The 19,766-nt window shown below is 47.5% G+C and overlaps 1 protein-coding gene across 1 annotated transcript in view; it reads left to right on the forward strand.

Moving 5' to 3' along the window:
- The first annotated feature begins 131 nt into the window (after positions 1–131).
- The window catches only part of LINGO3 (leucine rich repeat and Ig domain containing 3), a 48,691-nt gene continuing 29,056 nt past the window's right edge, over positions 132–19,766 (forward strand). Inside the window, exon 1 of the mRNA XM_083720464.1 lies at positions 132–223. The gene's annotated coding sequence lies outside the window, so the exon portion shown is untranslated. The remainder of the gene's footprint in view (positions 224–19,766) is intronic.

The raw sequence follows: 19,766 nt of genomic DNA on the forward strand, positions 1-19,766 counted from the left end.
TGTGCTCTTTTCGGTCCCCTCACACCTGCTCCGGAGCGTCGGGTTTGTGGGCGCCGCGCCGCCTCGCGACTCCGGAGTCCGTCCCGAGGGCTCTGGGAGGGACTCGCGAGGGCGCGCTCAGCCGGGCCGCCGCGCGCCCCCGCTGCAGCCGCCCGGCGTGGAGCGCGACGCGGAGGGCCGAGCAGGCCGGGCTTGGAGGCGCCGGCGGGGAGCAGCCGCCCAGGTAGGGCCGAGCCGGGCGGGGGCGGGAGCGGGAGGCAGCCCCTCCTGGAAGGGAGGCCACAAGTCGGGGCTCGGACAGGGCCTGGAAGCAGCGGCTCCGGCTCTTTGGACCGGCCTGGAGGAGAGCGGGGAGCCGGGTGCCTTGTCCAGGTGGTCGGTGAGGGTTCCCAGGGACCTCAGTCTCGGTGAGGCCTCCTCCTCCTCGGTCCTCTGGCGCTCGTTTCTCCTGCTCTTTTTCAACGGTGCGATCCTGAGCAGCGTCGCCACGCTTCAAAGGGGGCGCTCATCTGAGGAGAGGCGACTGCGCAACCGCAGGGAGGAAAGGGCGCCTGCCCGCGCCTCTGCTGCCCTCGTGTCTGCTTGGAGGCGGCCCAGGGATTTGCCATGGGGAGATGAAGGGTGCTGGCCGAAGTGGGCCTCCTTTGGCCTCATTCGGTTGCTGCAGGGTCTTCTGGTCTTCCAGAGTCTCCCTGCCATTTGTTCAGACCGAGGACCCTCTTCACTCCTTGCAAATACTTGGTCTTGTCTCTCCCTGCACACAGATGGTTGTTCTCTGCGGCGTCTCGTGCGCTCCAATGTGCATGGTGTGATGGGGAGGGGAGAGGAGAGACAGAACTCCTGGGTCCTGCTCCTGACTCATCTTGAGCAAGTCTGTGCTGCGGACGTGAAAGGGGAGCTCTCCCCTGGTGCTGGGGGTGAGCGCACACACGCGCACACTTTTCTTCAGTAACAGTTTCTAATCTGTGTGGAACCTCTTTTAATTGTGAACTGAGGGGGTCACAATCTGCCCTGATCCACTCTCCCAATATCATCAACATGGTGCTTGCTTGCATGCTTGCCTCCCTAAGTCCCACTGTGTTCCCTAGGCCGTTCTTGGAATTGTGACCTCTGTCACATGCAGACACCTTCCAGGAGCCACAGGTGACAGCTGAGAGCGGGGGGACGACGACGACCAAAAGTGGACAATAATCCCCAAAAGGAGCAGGACGTGCCCTTCCCCATACAGCCCATAACCCCTCTCCTGCAGTATATCACTCATCCTGAACTGCCTGCCACAAGCCTCTTGGTGATTGTGGTGTTTTCTGCAATTAGAATAACTTGAACTAGGAAGTCATCAGACCCTCTGGTCGAGTTTGAATTGCTGATGTTCATGGGTCCTGGTGGCTTCCCTTCTTCATTTAAGACTGAATTTTGAAGGACCCAAAACAGTTAGTACACCAGGAAGTGCCATAAAACAGGCCACAAGTGTGCTTAGCAGTTGTTGTTTTTGGAGGGGTTGGTGCATGTGTGAGAGTCCCTGTGAATCCCTGTGAGTTATAAAGAGCTGCAAGACAGTCCTGTGAGGCATGCAAATTGTGAATTAGGGCACAGATGGTTCCCTCCAAGTTTCATTTTAAGATGCCTTGATAAAGATATTTATGGCTCCTTTTTTATTCTGCATCTATACATACCTTCCAGCCTACCTACCCACCCCCACACATTCTAACTGAAGGCTGGAACAGATGTTTGGTTTCCTGTTCCCCAGTGGAGAATATTTGTGCCTTCTGGCCTTTTGGTAGATGCTGCTGCTGTCACTGTTCTTGCTCAGGGTCTTCGTTTTCTGCCTCTTTGATGGCCTTACCTGGCCAAGTGCTTCCTCTGGCTTCCTTTCCACATCCAGTGGTCCTGGACTAGCACCTTCCAGTGTTGAGGGCTGCCAACCTGCTCTAATGCTGAGAAGATGGCCTTGGGTTTGTTTCTCATTTGGCAACTTGTCCAGCTTTCCAGGTTATTTTGGCAGCTTCCTTTGGAAACTGATTCAGCTGAAATGAGCAAGCACTTCTCTTCCAAGAGAGCTTGTTGACTCCAAGCCTGAGTGTTAAAGGTAAAGGTAAAGGTACCCCTGCCCGTACGGGCCAGTCTTGACAGACTCTGGGGTTGTGCGCCCATCTCACTTAAGAGGCCAGGGGCCAGCACTGTCCGGAGACACTTCCGGGTCACGTGGCCAGCGTGACATCGCTGCTCTGGCGAGCCAGAGCCGCACACGGAAACGCTGTTTACCTTCCCGCTAGTAAGCGGTCCCTATTTATCTACTTGCACCCAGAGGTGCTTTCGAACTGCTAGGTTGGCAGGCGCTGGGACCGAGCAGCGGAAGCGCACCCCGTCGCAGGGATTCGAACCGCCGACCTTTCAATCGGCAAGTCCTAGGCGCTTAACCCACAGCGCCACCTGAGTGTTACTGTTGGTGATAAGATGCTGCATTTGGTGTGCAAAGAGCTGTTGAGGATGCTGTGTGTGGCTTCAGCACCCCTTCCTCAGAGCTACTGCTCTGGTGGAGATTGGGAGAACCCATGGCGGAGTTGGGGCAGGGGAACCCTCCAGAGCCCTCACTGCAGATTCCCTGAGTTGTGTCTGATCTCCAAGGAAGTGCCGTGAGCAGCCTTCCTTTGCCCCCTTAGGCTTTTGCTACAGAGATGGCCTCTTAGAATCATAGAATCATAGAGTTGGAAGAGACCACAAGGGCCATCAAGTCCAACCCCCTGGTTAGTGGGGTAGAAGTGGAAGGATCATTAGGCGCGAGTGATCATGCTCTTCTGAAGTTTACTATACAGCGGAAAGGAGCAGCCAAGCATACTAGGACTCAATTTCTTGACTTTAAGAAAGCCGACTTCATAAAACTTAGGGAAGTGCTGGGTGAGATCCCATGGACAGTAATACTAAAAGGAAAGGGAGTTCATGATGGCTGGGAGTTTGTTAAGAGGGAGATAGTAAAAGCACAACTTCAGGCAATACCAATGAGACGGAAACATGGAAGGTGCCTAAAGAAGCCAGAGTGGCTATCTAAAGAACTTTTAACTGAGTTAAGATTAAAAAAGGATGTGTACAAAAAATGGAAAAGGGGGGAAACCACCAAAGAGGAATTCAAACAAATAGCCAGCACGTGTAGACACAAAGTCAGAAAAGCTAAAGCACAGAATGAACTCAGGCTTGCTAGAGAGGTTAAAAGCAACAAAAAAGGCTTTTATGGGTATGTTCATAGCAAAAGGAAGAACAAAGAAAGAGTGGGGTCACACAGAGGAGACGATGGTGAAATGCAAACAGGGGACACAGAAAGGGCTGAACTCCTCAATGCCTTCTTTGCCTCAGTCTTCTCCGATAAAGAAAACAATGCCCGACCTGAAGAATTTGGAGCAAATGATTCAGCAGAGGAAACACAGCCCAGAATAACTAAGGAGATAGTACAAGAATACTTGGCTAGTCTAGATGTATTCAAGTCTCCAGGACCAGATGAACTGCATCAAAGAGTATTAAAAGAACTGGCAGATGTGATCTCAGAACCACTGGCAGTCATCTTTGAGAATTCCTGGAGAACAGGCGAAGTCCCGGCAGACTGGAAGAGGGCAAATGTTGTCCCTATTTTCAAAAAGGGGAAAAGAGAGGACCCAAATAATTACCGCCCAGTCAGTCTGACATCAATACCAGGGAAGATTCTGGAGCAGATCATTAAGCAGACAGTCTGTGAAAACCTAGAAAGGAATGCTGTGATCACCAATAGTCAGCATGGATTTCTGAAAAATAAGTCATGTCAGACGAACCTGATCTCGTTTTTTGACAGAATTACAAGCCTGGTAGACGAAGGGAACGCAGTGGATGTAGCCTACCTTGATTTCAGCAAGGCATTTGACAAGGTGCCCCATGCTATTCTTGTAAAGAAGCTGGTAAAATGCGGTCTTGACTATGCTACCACTCAGTGGATTTGTAACTGGCTGACTGACCGAACCCAAAAGTACATGTGAAAAGGATCTAGGAGTCTTGGTTGACCACAAACTTGACATGAGCCAACAGTGTGACGCGGCAGCTAAAAAAGCCAATGCAATTCTGGGCTGCATCAATAGGAGTATAGCATCTAGATCAAGGGAAGTAATAGTGCCACTGTATTCTGCTCTGGTCAGACCTCACCTGGAGTACTGTGTCCAGTTCTGGGCACCACAGTTCAAGAAGGACACTGACAAACTGGAACGGGCAACCAAAATGGTCAAAGGCCTGGAAACGATGCCTTATGAGGAACGGCTAAGGGAGCTGGGCATGTTTAGCCTGGAGAAGAGGAGGTTAAGGGGTGATATGATAGCCATGTTCAAATATATAAAAGGATGTCACATAGAGGAGGGTTGTTTTCTGCTGCTCCAGAGAAGCGGACACGGAGCAATGGATCCAAACTACAAGAAAGAAGATTCCACCTAAACATTAGGAAGAACTTCCTGACAGTAAGAGCTGTTTGACAGTGGAATTTGCTGCCAAGGAGTGTGGTGGAGTCTCCTTCTTTGGAGGTCTTTAAGCAGAGGCTTGACAACCATATGTCAGGAGTGCTCTGATGGTGTTTCCTGCTTGGCAGGGGGTTGGACTCGATGGCCCTTGTGGTCTCTTCCAACTCTATGATTCTATGAAAGTGCAAGTAGATAAATAGGTACCGCTCTGGCGGGAAGGTAAACGGCATTTCCGTGCGCTGCTCTGGTTTGCCAGAAGCGGCTTAGTCATGCTGACCACATGACCCAGAAGCTGTACACCGGTTCCCTCGACCTATGCTTTTGTCCAAGTATTATGTCTTTTTTAAAGAATGTATTCTGAAAAACAAGAAGTCTGGGAAGAGACCAGCGAGTGTAAGTGTCTTGGAAGTGGGGGAGATGGAAACAGATATCTTTTTCAAATCTCCGCTTAGAGCAGCAGTGAAGGCATCACATCAGGTGAAAGTGCTGCAAAGAAGGGGAGGGGAGGGATGGGATGGGATGGATGGCTCAGCTGAGAACATCAATTTGACTTCTGGCCATGACTGCCTAAGCTTTATGGAAGGCTATTTTTAAAGTGTTTATCTGCAGTTTACCTCTTATGACAAAACAAATACAGTGGTACCTCAGGTTAAGTACTTAATTCGTTCCAGAGGTCTGTTCTTAACCTGAAACTGTTCTTAACCTGAAGCACCACTTTAGCTAATGGGGCCTCCTGCTGCCGCCGCCGCACGATTTCTATTCTCATCCTGAAGCAAAGTTCTTAACCCGAGGTACTATTTCTGGGTTAGTGGAGTCTGTAACCTGAAGCATATGTAACCCAAGGTACCACTGTACTTCAGCATGGCAATTTCCCAAAGTGTTGCCCTGCTAGCCATGACAAAGAGCTCTGAGTTACTTGTTTTTTTTTTTTTGCATTTTAAAATTTTATTGGTATCCTTATATATACATTATTTCCAAATTTCAACCTTTCGCATACATTTAGGACTTCCTTCGACGTCGTTGAACCTTCATTCGTGTTTAAATCTTAGATACACATTTCAAATTACACATTGCCATTCATACCCCTTTGATACATTATTTCTATTAAGCAATACTTATTAGTTCTTTACAGAGCCTCTTTGAATCCCACAAGCGTTGTTTTTACCATACATTTGTTCTCCAGATATCCTATGAATTTCCCCCAGTCTTCAATAAATTTTTGATCTTTTAGGAACCTTATTTTCCCTGTTAACTTATCCAACTCAGCATATTCTATCAGTTTTCCTCTCCAATCTGCCACCGTTGGGGTTTCTTCTTGTTTCCACCTCTGGGCTACTACTATTCTGGCTGCCGTCACCGCATACTGAAAGAATTTGTGGTCCTTTCTCCTAATGTCTTTTCCCATAATAATAGTAGGAATGCTTCTGGTTTTTTAACAAAGGTATAACCTAAGATCTTTTTCAATTCATTATATATTTCCTCCCAGAAACTTTTAACCTTTTTACACTCCCACCATAGATGGTAAAATGTCCCTTCCTTTTGATTGCATTTCCAGCATTTGTTGTCTATCTTATACATCTTGGCCAGTTTAACGGGCGTCATATACCACCTGTACTGCATCTTCATGAGATTTTCCTTCAGTAACGAACAGGCCGTAAATTTTATATTCTCCCTCCAGAGTTTTTCCCAATCTTCCATTTGAATGTTATACCCGAAGTCCCTAGCCCATTGTACCATCACTGACTTCACCTCCTCATCCTTTGTGTGCCACTCTAATAAGATTTTATACATTTTGGAGAGGTTTTTATATTCACTATTTATTATCTCTTTTTGAAATATAGATTCTTTCTCCTCATATCCCCTTTCCTTCACCTCTGTTTTAAACATCTCGTTTATCTGAAAATAGTGAAGCCAGCCCTGTGTGAGCGCTTTTACCTGGTCGTATGGTTTGATTTTCCATTTACCCCCTTCGTTAATGACCATCTCCCCGTACTTCCCCCACTCTTCTTCCGTATTAACTTTCTTAACACTTGTTAACTCCTGCGGGGATAGCCAGTGTGGTATTCTCGGCTCCAGTATGTTTTTATATCTGTCCCAGACCTCTATTAGTGGACCCTTAAAAATATGACAGCTGAAACCCTTATGCACCCTCTTTTTGTCCGTCCATAAATATGCATGCCACCCAAATTTGTTATTGTACCCTTCCAAATCTAATAACCCTCTGTTCTCCAACTTAACCCATTCTTTTAACCAGCACAAACAGGATGCTTTGTAGTACAATCTCATGTCAGGAAGGGCAAAGCCCCCTCTTTCTGTTGTGTCGGTTAGCAACTTAAATTTAATTCTGGGCTTCTTCCCTTCCCAAACGTATCTAGAGATCGCTCTTTGCCATTCTCTAAAATTTTTGGATCCTTTTAGTATGGGTAATGTTTGGAACAGAAATAACAGTTTGGGTAGCAGCATCATTTTCACCATGGATATTCTTCCCCAGAATGATAATTTCATTCTGGCCCAGACCTCCAGATCTTTTTTAATTTTATTCCAAACCGGGATGTAATTGTTTTGATATAAGTCAATATTTTTGTTGGTAATCCAGATTCCCAAATACTTTATCTTTTTAACAACCTCAATTTCAGTTTGTTGTTGCACTGTTGCCACCGTATCCTGATCCATGTTTTTGACAATCATTTTTGTCTTACTCTTATTCAATTTAAAACCTGCGAGCTTCCCAAATTCTTCCATCTCATTCAGGATCGCCCTTATACTTTCTATAGGTTCTTCCACCGTAAGAACAACATCATCCGCGTAGGCTTTGACTTTATACTCATTTGAACCTAATGTTACCCCTTTGATTTTCTTATTTTGTCGTATTGCGTTCAATAGTACCTCCAACACCACTATGAAGAGCAGCGGCGAGAGCGGGCAGCCCTGCCTTGTTCCCTTACATATATTTATCTCCTCAGTGATGACATTGTTGACTATCAGCCTCGCCTTCTGCTCTGTGTAAATCGCCTTGATGCCGTTTAAAAACTCTTGTCCCACATCCATTACTTCCAGATTTTTTAACATGAAGTCCCAAGTTACATCATCGAAGGCTTTCTCCGCGTCTATGAAAATTAGGCTAGCTGGTTTGTCGTGTCTATCTGATAAATATTCAATAAGATTAATTATACATCTTGTGTTGTTTCTTATTAGCCTACCCGGGAGAAAGCCCGTCTGGTCTTCATGTATCGTCCTTATTAATATCTTTTTTAGTCTTTTGGCTAAAATGCCAGCAAAAATCTTATAGTCCGTATTCAATAAGGAGATGGGTCTATAATTCTTGACTTGGGTTAGGTCCGAATCTTGTTTTGGGATGATGGTAATAAAGGCCTCTTTCCATGATCTGGGCATATCTCTTTCTTTTAAGATGTTGTTCATTACTTCCATAAGCGGAATCATCAATGTGTCTTTCATTTCTTTATAGTAGCTCGGTGTAAACCCGTCTGGACCCGGGGCCTTCCCTCTTTTCAGTTCTCTAATCATTTCTTCCACCTCTATTCTACAGATTGGGGCGTTTAGTTGTTCTTTCTGCTCAGATGACATCTTCTTCACCATCTTTTCTTTTAAGTATCTGTCTATTTTTTTCTTATTATTCCTTTCCTTATGTCGGTATAGTTGCTCATAGAAGTCTAAAAAACCTTTTCTAATTTCTTTCGGATCAGTTGTTTCTTCATCATTTATTAGTATTTTATTGATTGTATTTTGTTCTTTCCTCTTTTTAACTTGCCACGCGAGCCATTTACCTGACTTATTGGCAAATTCAAAGTTTTTTTGTCTTAACCTTTTTATGTTCCACTCGACCTCCTTATTTATCATCATTGCAAATTGCGTTTGAAGGGACTTTATTTCCAGCATTATATTTACATTATTCGGTTCTGTGATCAATTTCTGCTCATTATCCATAATCTGTCTCAGAATTTCTTTTGACCTCTTTTCCTTATTCTTTTTTTCCAGAACATTTTGCTGGATAAAAAGACCCCTCGTTACCGCTTTACTCGCGTCCCATACCACACTTGATTTCACCCCTTTATCTGAATTGTCTAGGAAGTATTCCCCTAGTTTTTTCCGGATTCTATCGACAAATTTTTGATCATCCCATAGATTATCATTTAATCTCCATCTGAACGTTCGTTCTTCTGTCCCCTTCATTTCCATTTCAATTGGGTTGTGATCTGATAGTACTTTGGCCTGGATTTCAATTTTTTTTATTCTTGGTGTCAATTCGTTCGATATCCATATTTGGTCTATTCTTGAAAATGATTGGTTCGGTTCTGAGTGATATGTGAACTGTTTCTCTAGAGGGTGTTTTAATCTCCAGATATCGATAAGGTTACAGTTTTCAATCAGTGTGAAAAATGTCTTAGGTAGCTTCCCTTCTCTATTCTTAGAGTTTCTTAGTCTGTCCATCTCAATTGAGGTCACATCATTCAAATCTCCCATTATTATAATTTTTTGGTCCATGTATTCAAATAATTTTTCTTCCAGTGAGCTAAAGAATTCTGTTTTATTCCCATTAGGGGCATAGATCCCCACTATTATCAATGCTTCACCTTGCCATTTGATACGAACCACGATCACTCTTCCTTCCTCATCCTTAAATAGTTGGTGTGCCTCGATTTTGTTTTTAATGTATAGTACTACTCCCCTTTTCTTCTCTTTATCTGAGGAGATGAATTCGTTCCCTAGCCTCTTATTGATCAGAATTTTCCTATGTTTCTTTGCGACATGCGTTTCTTGTAAACATGTAATATCTAGATTTTTCTTTTTTAAAATGCGTTCAATACAATTCCGTTTTTTCTTATCATTCATCCCATTCACATTCCAACTCCATAGTTTTAAAGTCATCTTTATTAATTTCAAATTTTTAGCCTAAGATCCTTCTATTCCTTCTTCTTCTTCGTTTTCTTCCTCTTCGTCTGTCTTTCTTTCGTTCTGTTCTTCCTCTTCTACCGGCTCTGAGTCTTCCCTCCGTCTGATTCCGCCTTCGGCTCCTTTCGGCTCCTCCTCTCCTTGTTGCAGTTCTTTATATCTTCTTGTAAACTTTCCTATTTCCTCCGGACTAGTCAGTCTTCTTTTGACTCCTTTGTAAAAGAAAGTAACACCTTCCGGAAATTCCCAGCGGAAGTCTATTCTATTTTTTTTGAGCAAGTGCACCAGTGGTTTATACGATTCTCTTCGTTTCAATAATCTTATTGGAATATCTTTAAATATGATTATGTAATTTCCGTCAATGTAGAGTCTCTTCTCTCTATTTCTTTGCAAAATCAGATTTCTCATCTCTTTGTCTTTGAATGTGACTAAACAGTCACCTGGATATTTCTTTGCTTTATTTGCTTTAATTTTCATTCTGTATGCATTTTGTATTGCTCCTGCCACCTCCTCCTCCGTTAGTTCTAACCACTGTGCCATTTCCTTTGTTAGTCTTTCTTTTATATTTTCATTTAGTAATTCCGGAATCTGTCTCAGCCTTAAGTTTGCTTCTCTTTGTTTAAGTTCATTCATCGCGATAGAGTCTTTTAATTCTTCCTGTTTTTTATATAGGTCTACTATCTCATCTTTCATTTTATCTTCTTCCCGTCTCATTTCTTTCATTTCCTGTTTGGTCTTTTTAAACCCCTCATCCACTCTTTTTGATACCTCCTTAATCTGACCTTTAAGTTCACTTACTGTCTCTTCAATCTTTTTATCCATTTTTCCAATTTTATTGTCTACCTGCTCTAATTTTGTCTCTAAATTTTTCTCGCTTTGTTTTATTTCTGCGAACATTCTCAATATTTCTGTTCTAAATTCTGTTTCTTGTTTTGAGGCTTTCCTATCTGTTGGGGTACCCCCCTCCGGTCCTTTTTTTTTATTATATGCCATTATCGCAGTTCTTTGGGGGTCAGGTTGTGGCCTGTCTAATCTGATGTTTCTATGTTTTAGGGCTTCTGCCCTTACTTCAAACACAGTCTTAAGTTAGTACCGAAACCCCTTAATCAATATCACATTGGCCATCACAATCAGAGGAAAGGAGATACAGCCCCAAGTGAATAAATCGGAGAATTACGTTAACCAAACAGAAAACTAAATCACAAATGAGTGTAGGGAATAGCCCAGTCCGTTCACCGTTCCCCGCTGCTTAGTATGCTTGATATACTTGACTTCTGTCCTTTCCCCCCCCAAATCTCAGGGTGGGTTAGTTGGCCGTTTTTAATCGAAAGTGTTCAGTCTATAAGCTTCTTGCCCCCACTCGGGCTAATCCAACCGATATCTCGATGTCCGTGAATTCAGTTTGCGAGTTGATAACCCATACTGTCCTAATATTGATAAGCTGGGGAGTGAGTCAGAGTTGTAAGGGGCTACTCCGAATGTCACAAATGAAAGAAGGATTTGACTGTCAGTATTGATATCGATTTGAATGACCTAAGCTATTTTGAGATGGTCCGTACCTACTTCGTAAGCATTTATGTTGGAAGTATCTAAAGCTCAGTCCTGCAAGGAGGGAGGCTACTCTCCGAGGCTGACACCGGCCCGAAGGCTCAGAGGAGAGTAATAAAGTGGCCCCAATGTGGTCATAAAATAGTGCAGTGTACTACTAGGCGCACCCCTCCATGGGAATCCGTCTGTCCCGTCTGTTTGCCGCGTCAACCAAAGTTTCTTAGTTAGCTTCCCGGGCGGGGGGTAGCAACCCCGCGGGGGTCTGATAAGCTGCGACGTAACCTCTCCAACAACTGAGCCGGTATGTTTGTAGTACCCGGTATCCCCGTGTTTAACGCTTTTTTGAGTCGTTTAGTGCAACCTCCACAGCGCCTCTCCTTGCCTCCCCTCTTAAGATGGCGTCGGAGCGTCTTCTCACTCTCTCGCTGCTTTAACTTTCCGGAAAATATTCTAGCTCCAATCCTTTCTATTTTTCCGTTTCTTCGGTTACCCTGCCGGCTGGGATTTCTTTTCTATCACCCCTCTTTTCTGCTCCCTCTTAACTTTCTCCCTTACCAAGAAAGGAGTTTCTTTTTTCCTTTTAAACTATAGCTACCCGAGGGATACGGAAACAGTATCCGCTGGCGGTAACTTACTTTCTCTTTAAGCTCTGCTCGCAACACTGCGTCTTTTTCCGCTGAAGTCAAACCAACGCAGAACTCGAACTTTCTCCCCTTTTTTTACCCGGAGACTTCCTTATTTTGTTTTATTCAGTTCGCTGTCTGTTTTATATGTCCGGGTCTCTTCGTATTGAGAGCAAAGCGCTATCCCTTGCAGGCTCGGGGCTTCGCTAAATCGCCGCTAAATCGCCGCTGTAATGGCTGCCCGGCTGCCTGCCGCCCGCACCATCGTACTCTTCACCTTTTTTTCAAAGGCTACCTGATGACAGAGCGATCGGCTGTCTGGCACTGCCGGGTACCTGGACCTCTAGACACCCACCAGAGGCTTGGTTGGAGGTTCTGGCGCCCTCAAATCCTCCAAAAACTGGCGAAAAAGCTGGGGTTACCTCCGCAGGAAGAACCCTCGCCTGCATTAGGTTCCGCGCTCCACCGGAAGTCCTCGAGCTCTGAGTTACTTGTGAACCTCACCCTGTTTCCTCTCTGAGAGGCTTTGATCCCCAGCCTGCTCTACCGGGAGCAAGTGGGACCTGGATGCTGTGCATGGGGCAGCCTCCTTTTCTTCATGGGCCAAGTGGAGATGTTGGTTAATGGTCTACCTCACCAGGTTGTTGGAAGGGCAAATGTGATAGATTGCAAGCTCTCCTTTCAGCGTAGTGCTTGCAAACCGTTGCTCAGAATCCTTTCTCCACTGCTAAAGCAAAAACCAAACATTTTGCAACCCAGGCTTTGGCAAAGAGTCTCCTTCCTTCACAGAGCACAAAGTACCAATTCAATGGTGTCCCTCAAGGGTCTCCCCCCGGTGACTTCTCTGAATCTGTGAGCCATCTAGCACCCAGCCATGCCTTTGGGCCCCCACTCTCAAGAGCATTTCTCCCACCATCACCTGAGCAGAGGCCCCAAAGACCCCTTAGAGGTGCTGCTTCCACTGTTCCATCCACCCCACTCGTACCATTTTGGGAATAGGCAGCTGCCGGTCTCTGTGTGGGAGGAGGGCAGAGACACCTCCTTTCTCAGCCTTTGAAACAGGAGGTGCCAGTTTCCGGCATGCAAAAGATGCAGGAGTCCCCGTGGGACACAGAGCCCCCCTGCGCCTGCATGCAGGTGCCCATCTGGCCCACAGCTGCACCCCCAGCAGGCAGGCCGGCAGGCCACAGCCATGCCTGTGGCTCTGGAACAGGACCAATGAACTTACTTTCTTTTCTCAAGGGGGACTTAGCTGCTCCCCAAAATCCACCTTTCGCCAGGCTTCTAATAATAATAATAATTTTTATTTATACCCCGCCCTCCCCAGCCAAGGCCAGGCTCAGAGCGGCTTACAAGCAATAATAAAAACAAGTTGAATGATTACAACTTAAAAACAAAATTAAAATATTGAAGCATTAAAATATTGAAACTTTAAAATATTAAAATGTAGCCTCATTGCAGGAGGAGAAGGAAAGGAAAAAAGAAAGAGAGGGAGGGAATCAAATTGGCTCCAAGCCAAAGGCCAGGCGGAACAACTCTGTCTTACAGGCCCTGCGGAAAGAAATCAGATCCTGCAGGGCCCTGGTCTCATGAGGCAGAGCGTTCCACCAGCCCAGAGCCAGAGTTGAAAAGGCCCTGGCTCTGGTTGAAGCCAATCTAACTTCCTTAGGGCCCAGGACCACTAGGGTGTTGCTATTTATGGACCTTGAGGCTCTCCGTGGGGCCGACCGGGAGAGGCGGTCCCGTAGGTACAAGGGTCCTAGGCCGTGAAGGGCTTTAAAGGTCAAAAGCAGCACCTTAAATCTGACCCTGTACTCTACCGGGAGCCAGGGAGGTGTCAAGGATTACACCCAAACTCTTAACGGAAGGCAATGGCACTAATTGGGCCCCTGCAAGAGAGGGAAGTTGGTCCCTCATCCCCATGCCATCCCGACCCAGCCATAGGACCTCTGTCTTCGAAGGATTTAGTTTCAATCGGCTCCCACGAAACCATCCAGCCACAGCTTCCAAGCATCTGGTCAGTGTGTCCGGGGCCGAGTCAGTGTGGCCAACCATTAGCAGATAGAGCTGAGTGTCATCAGCATATTGGTGAGAGCCCAGCCCAAAGCTCCGGATAATCTGGGCAAGGGGGCGCATAAAGATGTTAAAAAGCACTGCGGAGAGAATTGCGCCCTGCGGCACTCCACACACCAAGGAGTGGCGCGACGACATTTCCCTCCCTAGTGCCACCCTCTGTCCCCGACCAGAGATAAAAGAGCACAGCCAGTTATGGGCTATGCCCTGTATCCCCACGTCTGCGAGGCAGTGGTCCAGAAGATCATGATTGACCATGTCAAAGGCTGCTGACAAATCTAAAAGGATCAGCAGTCCTGACCCGCCTCGATCCAGTTGTCTGTGGAGATCATCTGTTAGGGTGACCAGAGCCGTCTCGGTCCCAAAACCAGGATGGAATCTGGACTGAAATGGATCTAAAGCCGATGTTTCCTCCAGAAACCTACCAAGCTGTTCAGCAACCGCTCTCTCAATTACCTTACCCAGATATGGAAGATTTGAAACTGGGCAGTAATTGGATAGGTCTAAGGGATCTAATGAAGTTTTCTTTAAGTGGACACACTACTGCTTCCTTCAGTTCCCCTGGGAATGTCCCCGTACCAAGGGACAAATTGATAATTTCAACCAGGGGGGTCCGCGCAACATCTGGACACTCCCTAATCAGCCAAGATGGGCACGGATCAAGGAGGCAGGTGGTGGGCCTACCAACTTGGAGGAATCTATCCACATCAGTAGGGAGTATCTGATCGAAATGGTCCAACACTGGACCTGAAGTCAGTCGAGGGGCCTCCAGTTCAGTCACTGTATCTAAATTGGCAAGCAGGTCACGGTTCTGCTCCTCTTAAGTCTGGGCCCCGGATTCCCACTGTCTTGGCATGTGGGGTCCTTAGTCTCAGGATGCCAACCCTCCCCCCTCACTGACCCATGATTCAGTGAGCATGGAAGGAACGGTGTCTGCCCCCCACCCCACGCTTGGTATTCTCATCCAAGGGCTAAGGACCTTGTTAGAATTCCTGCTTCATGATTGCAGTCATGGGATTGTTGTCTATCACATGACGGTGTATGTTTTGACTCCACAGTGTGGGAAGAGATCGGAGACAGGATGTTTGTGTTACTGTGTTCCAGTGCTCTGTGTGTGTTTATATGTAAATAAAGTAAAGGTAATGGTAAAGGGACCCCTGACCATTAGGTCCAGTCGTGACCGACTCTGGGGTTGCGGCGCTCATCTCACTTTATTGGCCGAGGGAGAAGGCATACAGCTTCCGGGTCATGTGGCCAGCATGACTAAGCTGCTTCTGGCAAACCAGAGCAGCGCACAGAAATGCCGTTTACCTTCCCACTGGAGTGGTACCTATTTATCTACTTGCACTTTGACGTACTTTCGAACTGCTAGGTTGGCAGGAGCAGGGACCGAGCAACGGAAGCTCACCCCGTCGTGGGGATTCGAACCGCTGACCTTCTGATCAGCAAGTCCTAGGCTCTATGGTTTAAACCACAGCGCTACCCGCGTCCCTGTAAATAAAGTAGGTTAGCCAAAATGCTGAGTTGCTGAGGACTGTTACGCAGACTGCAAGAACTCTGCGGATCCCTAAGTGTCCAGTGTCTGTTGGCATCAGTCGTTGTGATGTTCGGGCAGAAGAAAGCTTTTGAAGCTCCTGAACAATCAACCAGGAGGGAGGGAACATGCCAGTCGGGCATGTGTCTCTGCCAGGGTCCTACTCGAGAGTAGAACGAGCTCCTCACACTTCCGCCCTCCCTTTGCCCATCAGCCAGGCCTCTAGCCTGCACTGGCACTGCCTTCTCTCTGCCTTTCTGTTCTGATCACATCAGTGCACTTTAAAAGCACTTCCTTTGGGGCCCCACAAAGACGCCCCCCCAGGCCTGAGGAAAGCAGCTCTCCCAGGCTGGAACACTGCCTGTCAAGTCGCATTTCTTACAGATTCCTGCAAGGTGAAAGGGGAGGCAGGCAGACAGATCAGCTGCTTTGCAGGAGCCGGAGGTGGGCAGAGGGGCTCCTGCCCCCCTCACAGAGCATGGGTCCTGCCGCCACGTCTCCTCTCTTGGCAGTTTGTGGCAGCAGGTACAGGGAAGAGGCCCTGGGTCTGCTGCCAAAGAAGCATCCCCTTTCTTCTCCTTCCTTCCTTCCTTCCTTCCTTCCTTCCTTCCTTCCTTCCTTCCTTCCCTGCCACACTGAGCCTGTCAAGCTGACACCCACCTGAAGAAACGCTTCTGAAAAACCAAATATACTTTCTGTCACTGGATGGTGCTATTCTGGTCTCCATTTCCCCTTCCATGTTCCCCTCACAGGCTGAGGGATGGCAGGGGGCGGGCTCCTCCTCCCCGGAGTCAAGTCTTTGCAGGACCAGAACCAGCTAGCATTACGCCAAGCAGTTTGGAGCAGCCCAGAGATGTTCATGATGAGCAGCCCTTGGGGGCAGGCTGAGTCAGGCAAGAGTTTTGCCTTGACTCCTGAAAGACTAGCAAATCTTTGGGAGGGCATCACTTCAGGGTCTTGAATTGCAAGACTGAAGTCCTATCACCCACTGCCTGAATCAGGATGGCAGGTTTTATTCCAGTTTTTGGATGTTAATTAGCTAGATGGTTTGTGAATGGTGACAGATTGTATTTTTTGTATGTCAGTTCCTTTTAATTTCCTCCTTCATGCTACACCTATGTGTATACACCCTGGAATCCTTTGCACTCCCAAGTATTTTACATTTATTTGCAGTAAATAAATGTATGAAACAAATACTTGCCAGCTGTCGGAAAACCTTCATCCCCCGCCAAAAGCTGATTTGTTAAACTGGTTGGTCTTTCAGGTACTGCTGTGGAAATGTCAGCATTGCTGTGGCTTATCTGGTCAGCGCTGAGGATGTGCAGGGGGTGCCGAGACTGGGGTGGGGGGCCCTGCAGGTGCCCCATGGTTGGGAGGGAGCCTCTGTGACTCCTGGTGCTTTTGCTGCAATAGACCAACATGGCTACACCTCTGGAAAATGGTGGGTGTGAACCCTGGGAGGTTCACTTCATTCACTGCAAGCCTTGCAAGGCAAGAGTGTCCCCCTCCCCAAGGCCTGTGCTATTCCTTGGGAGAGGCAGTTCAGCTGCCATCTTTCTAGTGATGGAGGGGACTTGAGCAGTGGCCTTAGGACTGGCCCAACCACTCCAAGGGGTAGTCCAAAGAGCCAGCCCACCTGTCCAGCCCATTCATCTCCTTGGCTGGACCCCTGAATCAGGTCTTTCTGATGCATTGCCCGCCTGGGACTTGCTGGGGGGGGGGGGGAAGCACAGCTGAAGCAGACATTTTCTGGCAGGGCGGATGGTGGAAGGAGAGTCCAGAGTTGTATCAGAGATCCTCCCCATAAAGCAATTAGGCTTGGATTCCCTAAGGGAGATGGGGAGGGATGTTGGTGTGTGTGTGTGTGTGTGTGTGTGTGTGTGTGTGTGTTATGAGGCAGAAGCCATGGCTCTGTGATTCATTGTGATGCCTCTTACTCCATCTTTGATTGCAGGCTGGGTATTAACTGCCACCTCCAGATGAATGTTCCCAGAGGAAGCGGTGGCAGGAGAGACAGTTTTCAGGTGGGAGCTGAAATGTGAAAAGCAGGCAGGGAACCAGCGGTGCCTCTTTGAAGCACTGGAAGCAAGAAGTAGAAAATGGAGCTGAGCAAGACAAGCTGAGCCACAGGCCTTGGCAGTGGTGGGCTTCCAAGGGCTCAGGCAGTCCTTGGGTCGTGATGCATCCAGGTGCCTCTCGCAGGTGTGTGCAATGTGTGTGGAGCTGTGACTGTTGTGGCCATGATCTGCATAGTCCTCTGCCTCCCCACAACCCCCCCTCAAATGCTCTGACTGGTGGCTCAGACCTTTATCTGAGGAGATGGTAGAGCCAGGAGAGGCCGATCCCCGAGGGTCTTCTGTGGGGTCAGCTGCTGTCCTCTGAGGGGCTTGGCTGTGATATCTGCCAGGGTTTCAGCAACTGCCCTTTTCTCACTTTCTTTTTTCTAATTGACTTTATAGTTACCTATGCCTTGTGGTTGCCGCTTGTCTTTTTTTACGATGTAAGTCTCTTTGGATCAGCAATCCTGAGAAACAGCCTAGAAATGGCTTGGAGAAAGAAATGGGGACAGCTTGAGCTTGGTGGGAGCAGCCCAAACCTTCTCCCATCTTGCTCTTAGAATCATAGAATCCTAGAGTTGGAAGAGACCACAAGGGCCATCGAGTCCAACCCCCTGCCAAGCAGGAAACACCATCAGAGCACTCCTGACATATGGTTGTCAAGCCTCTGCTTAAAGACCTCCAAAGAAGGAGACTCCACCACACTCCTTGGCAGCAAATTCCACTGTCAAACAGCTCTTACTGTCAGGAAGTTCTTCCTAATGTTTAGGTGGAATCTTCTTTCTTGTAGTTTGGATCCATTGCTCCGTGTCCGCTTCTCTGGAGCAGCAGAAAACAACCCTCCTCTATGTGACATCCTTTTATATATTTGAACATGGCTATCATATCACCCCTTAACCTCCTCTTCTCCAGGCTAAAGATGCCCAGCTCCCTTATAAGCCGTTCCTCATAAGGCATCGTTTCCAGGCCTTTGACCATTTTGGTTGCCCTCCTCTGGACACGTTCCAGTTTGTCAGTGTCCTTCTTGAACTGTGGTGCCCAGAACTGGACACAGTACTCCAGGTGAGGTAGCAGGAAGGCTGTTTGTGGGGTGGGCCGTATGAGGCTTGCTGTGGTGTGAACCACTCGTTATCTCAGGCCAGCTCTCTGCCTCCAGGGATTAGGCTTATTCTGGATGGCTGAGACTGGCCATTTGACCTGGGGTGGGCTTTCGGAGACTGGGCCCTGCTGAGTTGTGGGCCTTGCCTGCTGTTGTGTTGCAGTGCTGGGGGTGGGGTGGGCAGGACTCCCTAACCATGGGCCTTTGCAAGGGGAGCACAAAGGCTGCTTCTTTTCACTAACATCTGATGTGTGCAAGGCTGCGCCAGGACCTTTGCCCTGACCTGGATTTGCTGCGCCCCTTTTTGGCTTTTGATGCAGGATCAGGTCAGTGCAGTGAGAGCAGAATCTTGCACTGCAGGAAGAGGAAAAAGGTGGAACCTGGGCAGGAGGCTTGGCCCCCAGTGGCTGCACACCCAAGGCCCAAACTGCAGAGTTTAACAGTTAGACTGGCTGGGACTTCTGGAAGACTCCTCCCCACCCCATGGCAGGAGACCCTTGCCAGGGTCCCGCAATTCTGTGGTGCCTTTAGCTTGAGCTAATGATCAATAATCGTTTTGAGCCTGCAGAGTATTCAGTGTTGCAGGCAAAGTTAGTAAATGTGCCACGCTTAATGTGCTGCTTCCTTGACTCAAGCAACAGCAACCAGCTACCTGGTTCTTGTCATCCGGGTGGTCATAAAGGCCAGGGAGTCCAACTCTAGGGCCTAGGCATAATTTGTACTGCTTTATGTAAAATCACTGCTTTGAGAGTGTAGTTGAACAGCATCTAGAGGACCACAGAGCCACCCCCCTTGCTCCAATTAGTTCTTACTGGAGTTCATGAAATTTTGGCATGTTTGCTTTCTACCTTTGGAGACTTTGCAGTCAAAAGGTGGGTGATAAATTTTATTTTAGTAGTCAAGCAGAGCATTCCAGAAGGAAATGGAGCACAGAAGCTGCTGAGCTTGGCTCCCCAATTCACCCCCTCCTAAGTACACCCTTTTCTGTCCCTTGGACCCCCTCCTTGCAAGTTGGTGGCTCTGTTGGGGGAGGCTCTTCTCCTGACCAGAGGTACCTGCTGAGGCTATATCAGCCATCGCCTATATATGTGTTATCCAGCACAGATAACAATTCTTAGGGAAACTGGCAACATTTGTTGCATTCTGGGAATAAGAAGCAAACCTCTCTTTAAAGGTGCCCTTGGGCTGCCAAATGTATTTTGGAATGCTTAGCATTAAATATATCCTCCTCCCCTCCCAGAACTATCAGCCAGTGAAGAATCTCTGAGTGCTGCTTTCCTGAGGGGAGGCCAGCTGACTCCTCCGGGACGTCCTGGCATCCGCTTCTGTGGGCGAAAACTATGCAGTGCATGTAGTTCCAACCTTAGGGGCTCCCAAACACAACTTTCTGGAAACATTGCTGGTCACAGCTGGGAGATGTCAGACAGTAGCCACCCTAGAGCTAGACTCTGGGTA

This window comes from Podarcis gaigeae (genome assembly GCF_964106915.1).
Source record: "Podarcis gaigeae genome assembly, chromosome: 18".
Taxonomy (NCBI): domain Eukaryota; kingdom Metazoa; phylum Chordata; class Lepidosauria; order Squamata; family Lacertidae; genus Podarcis; species Podarcis gaigeae.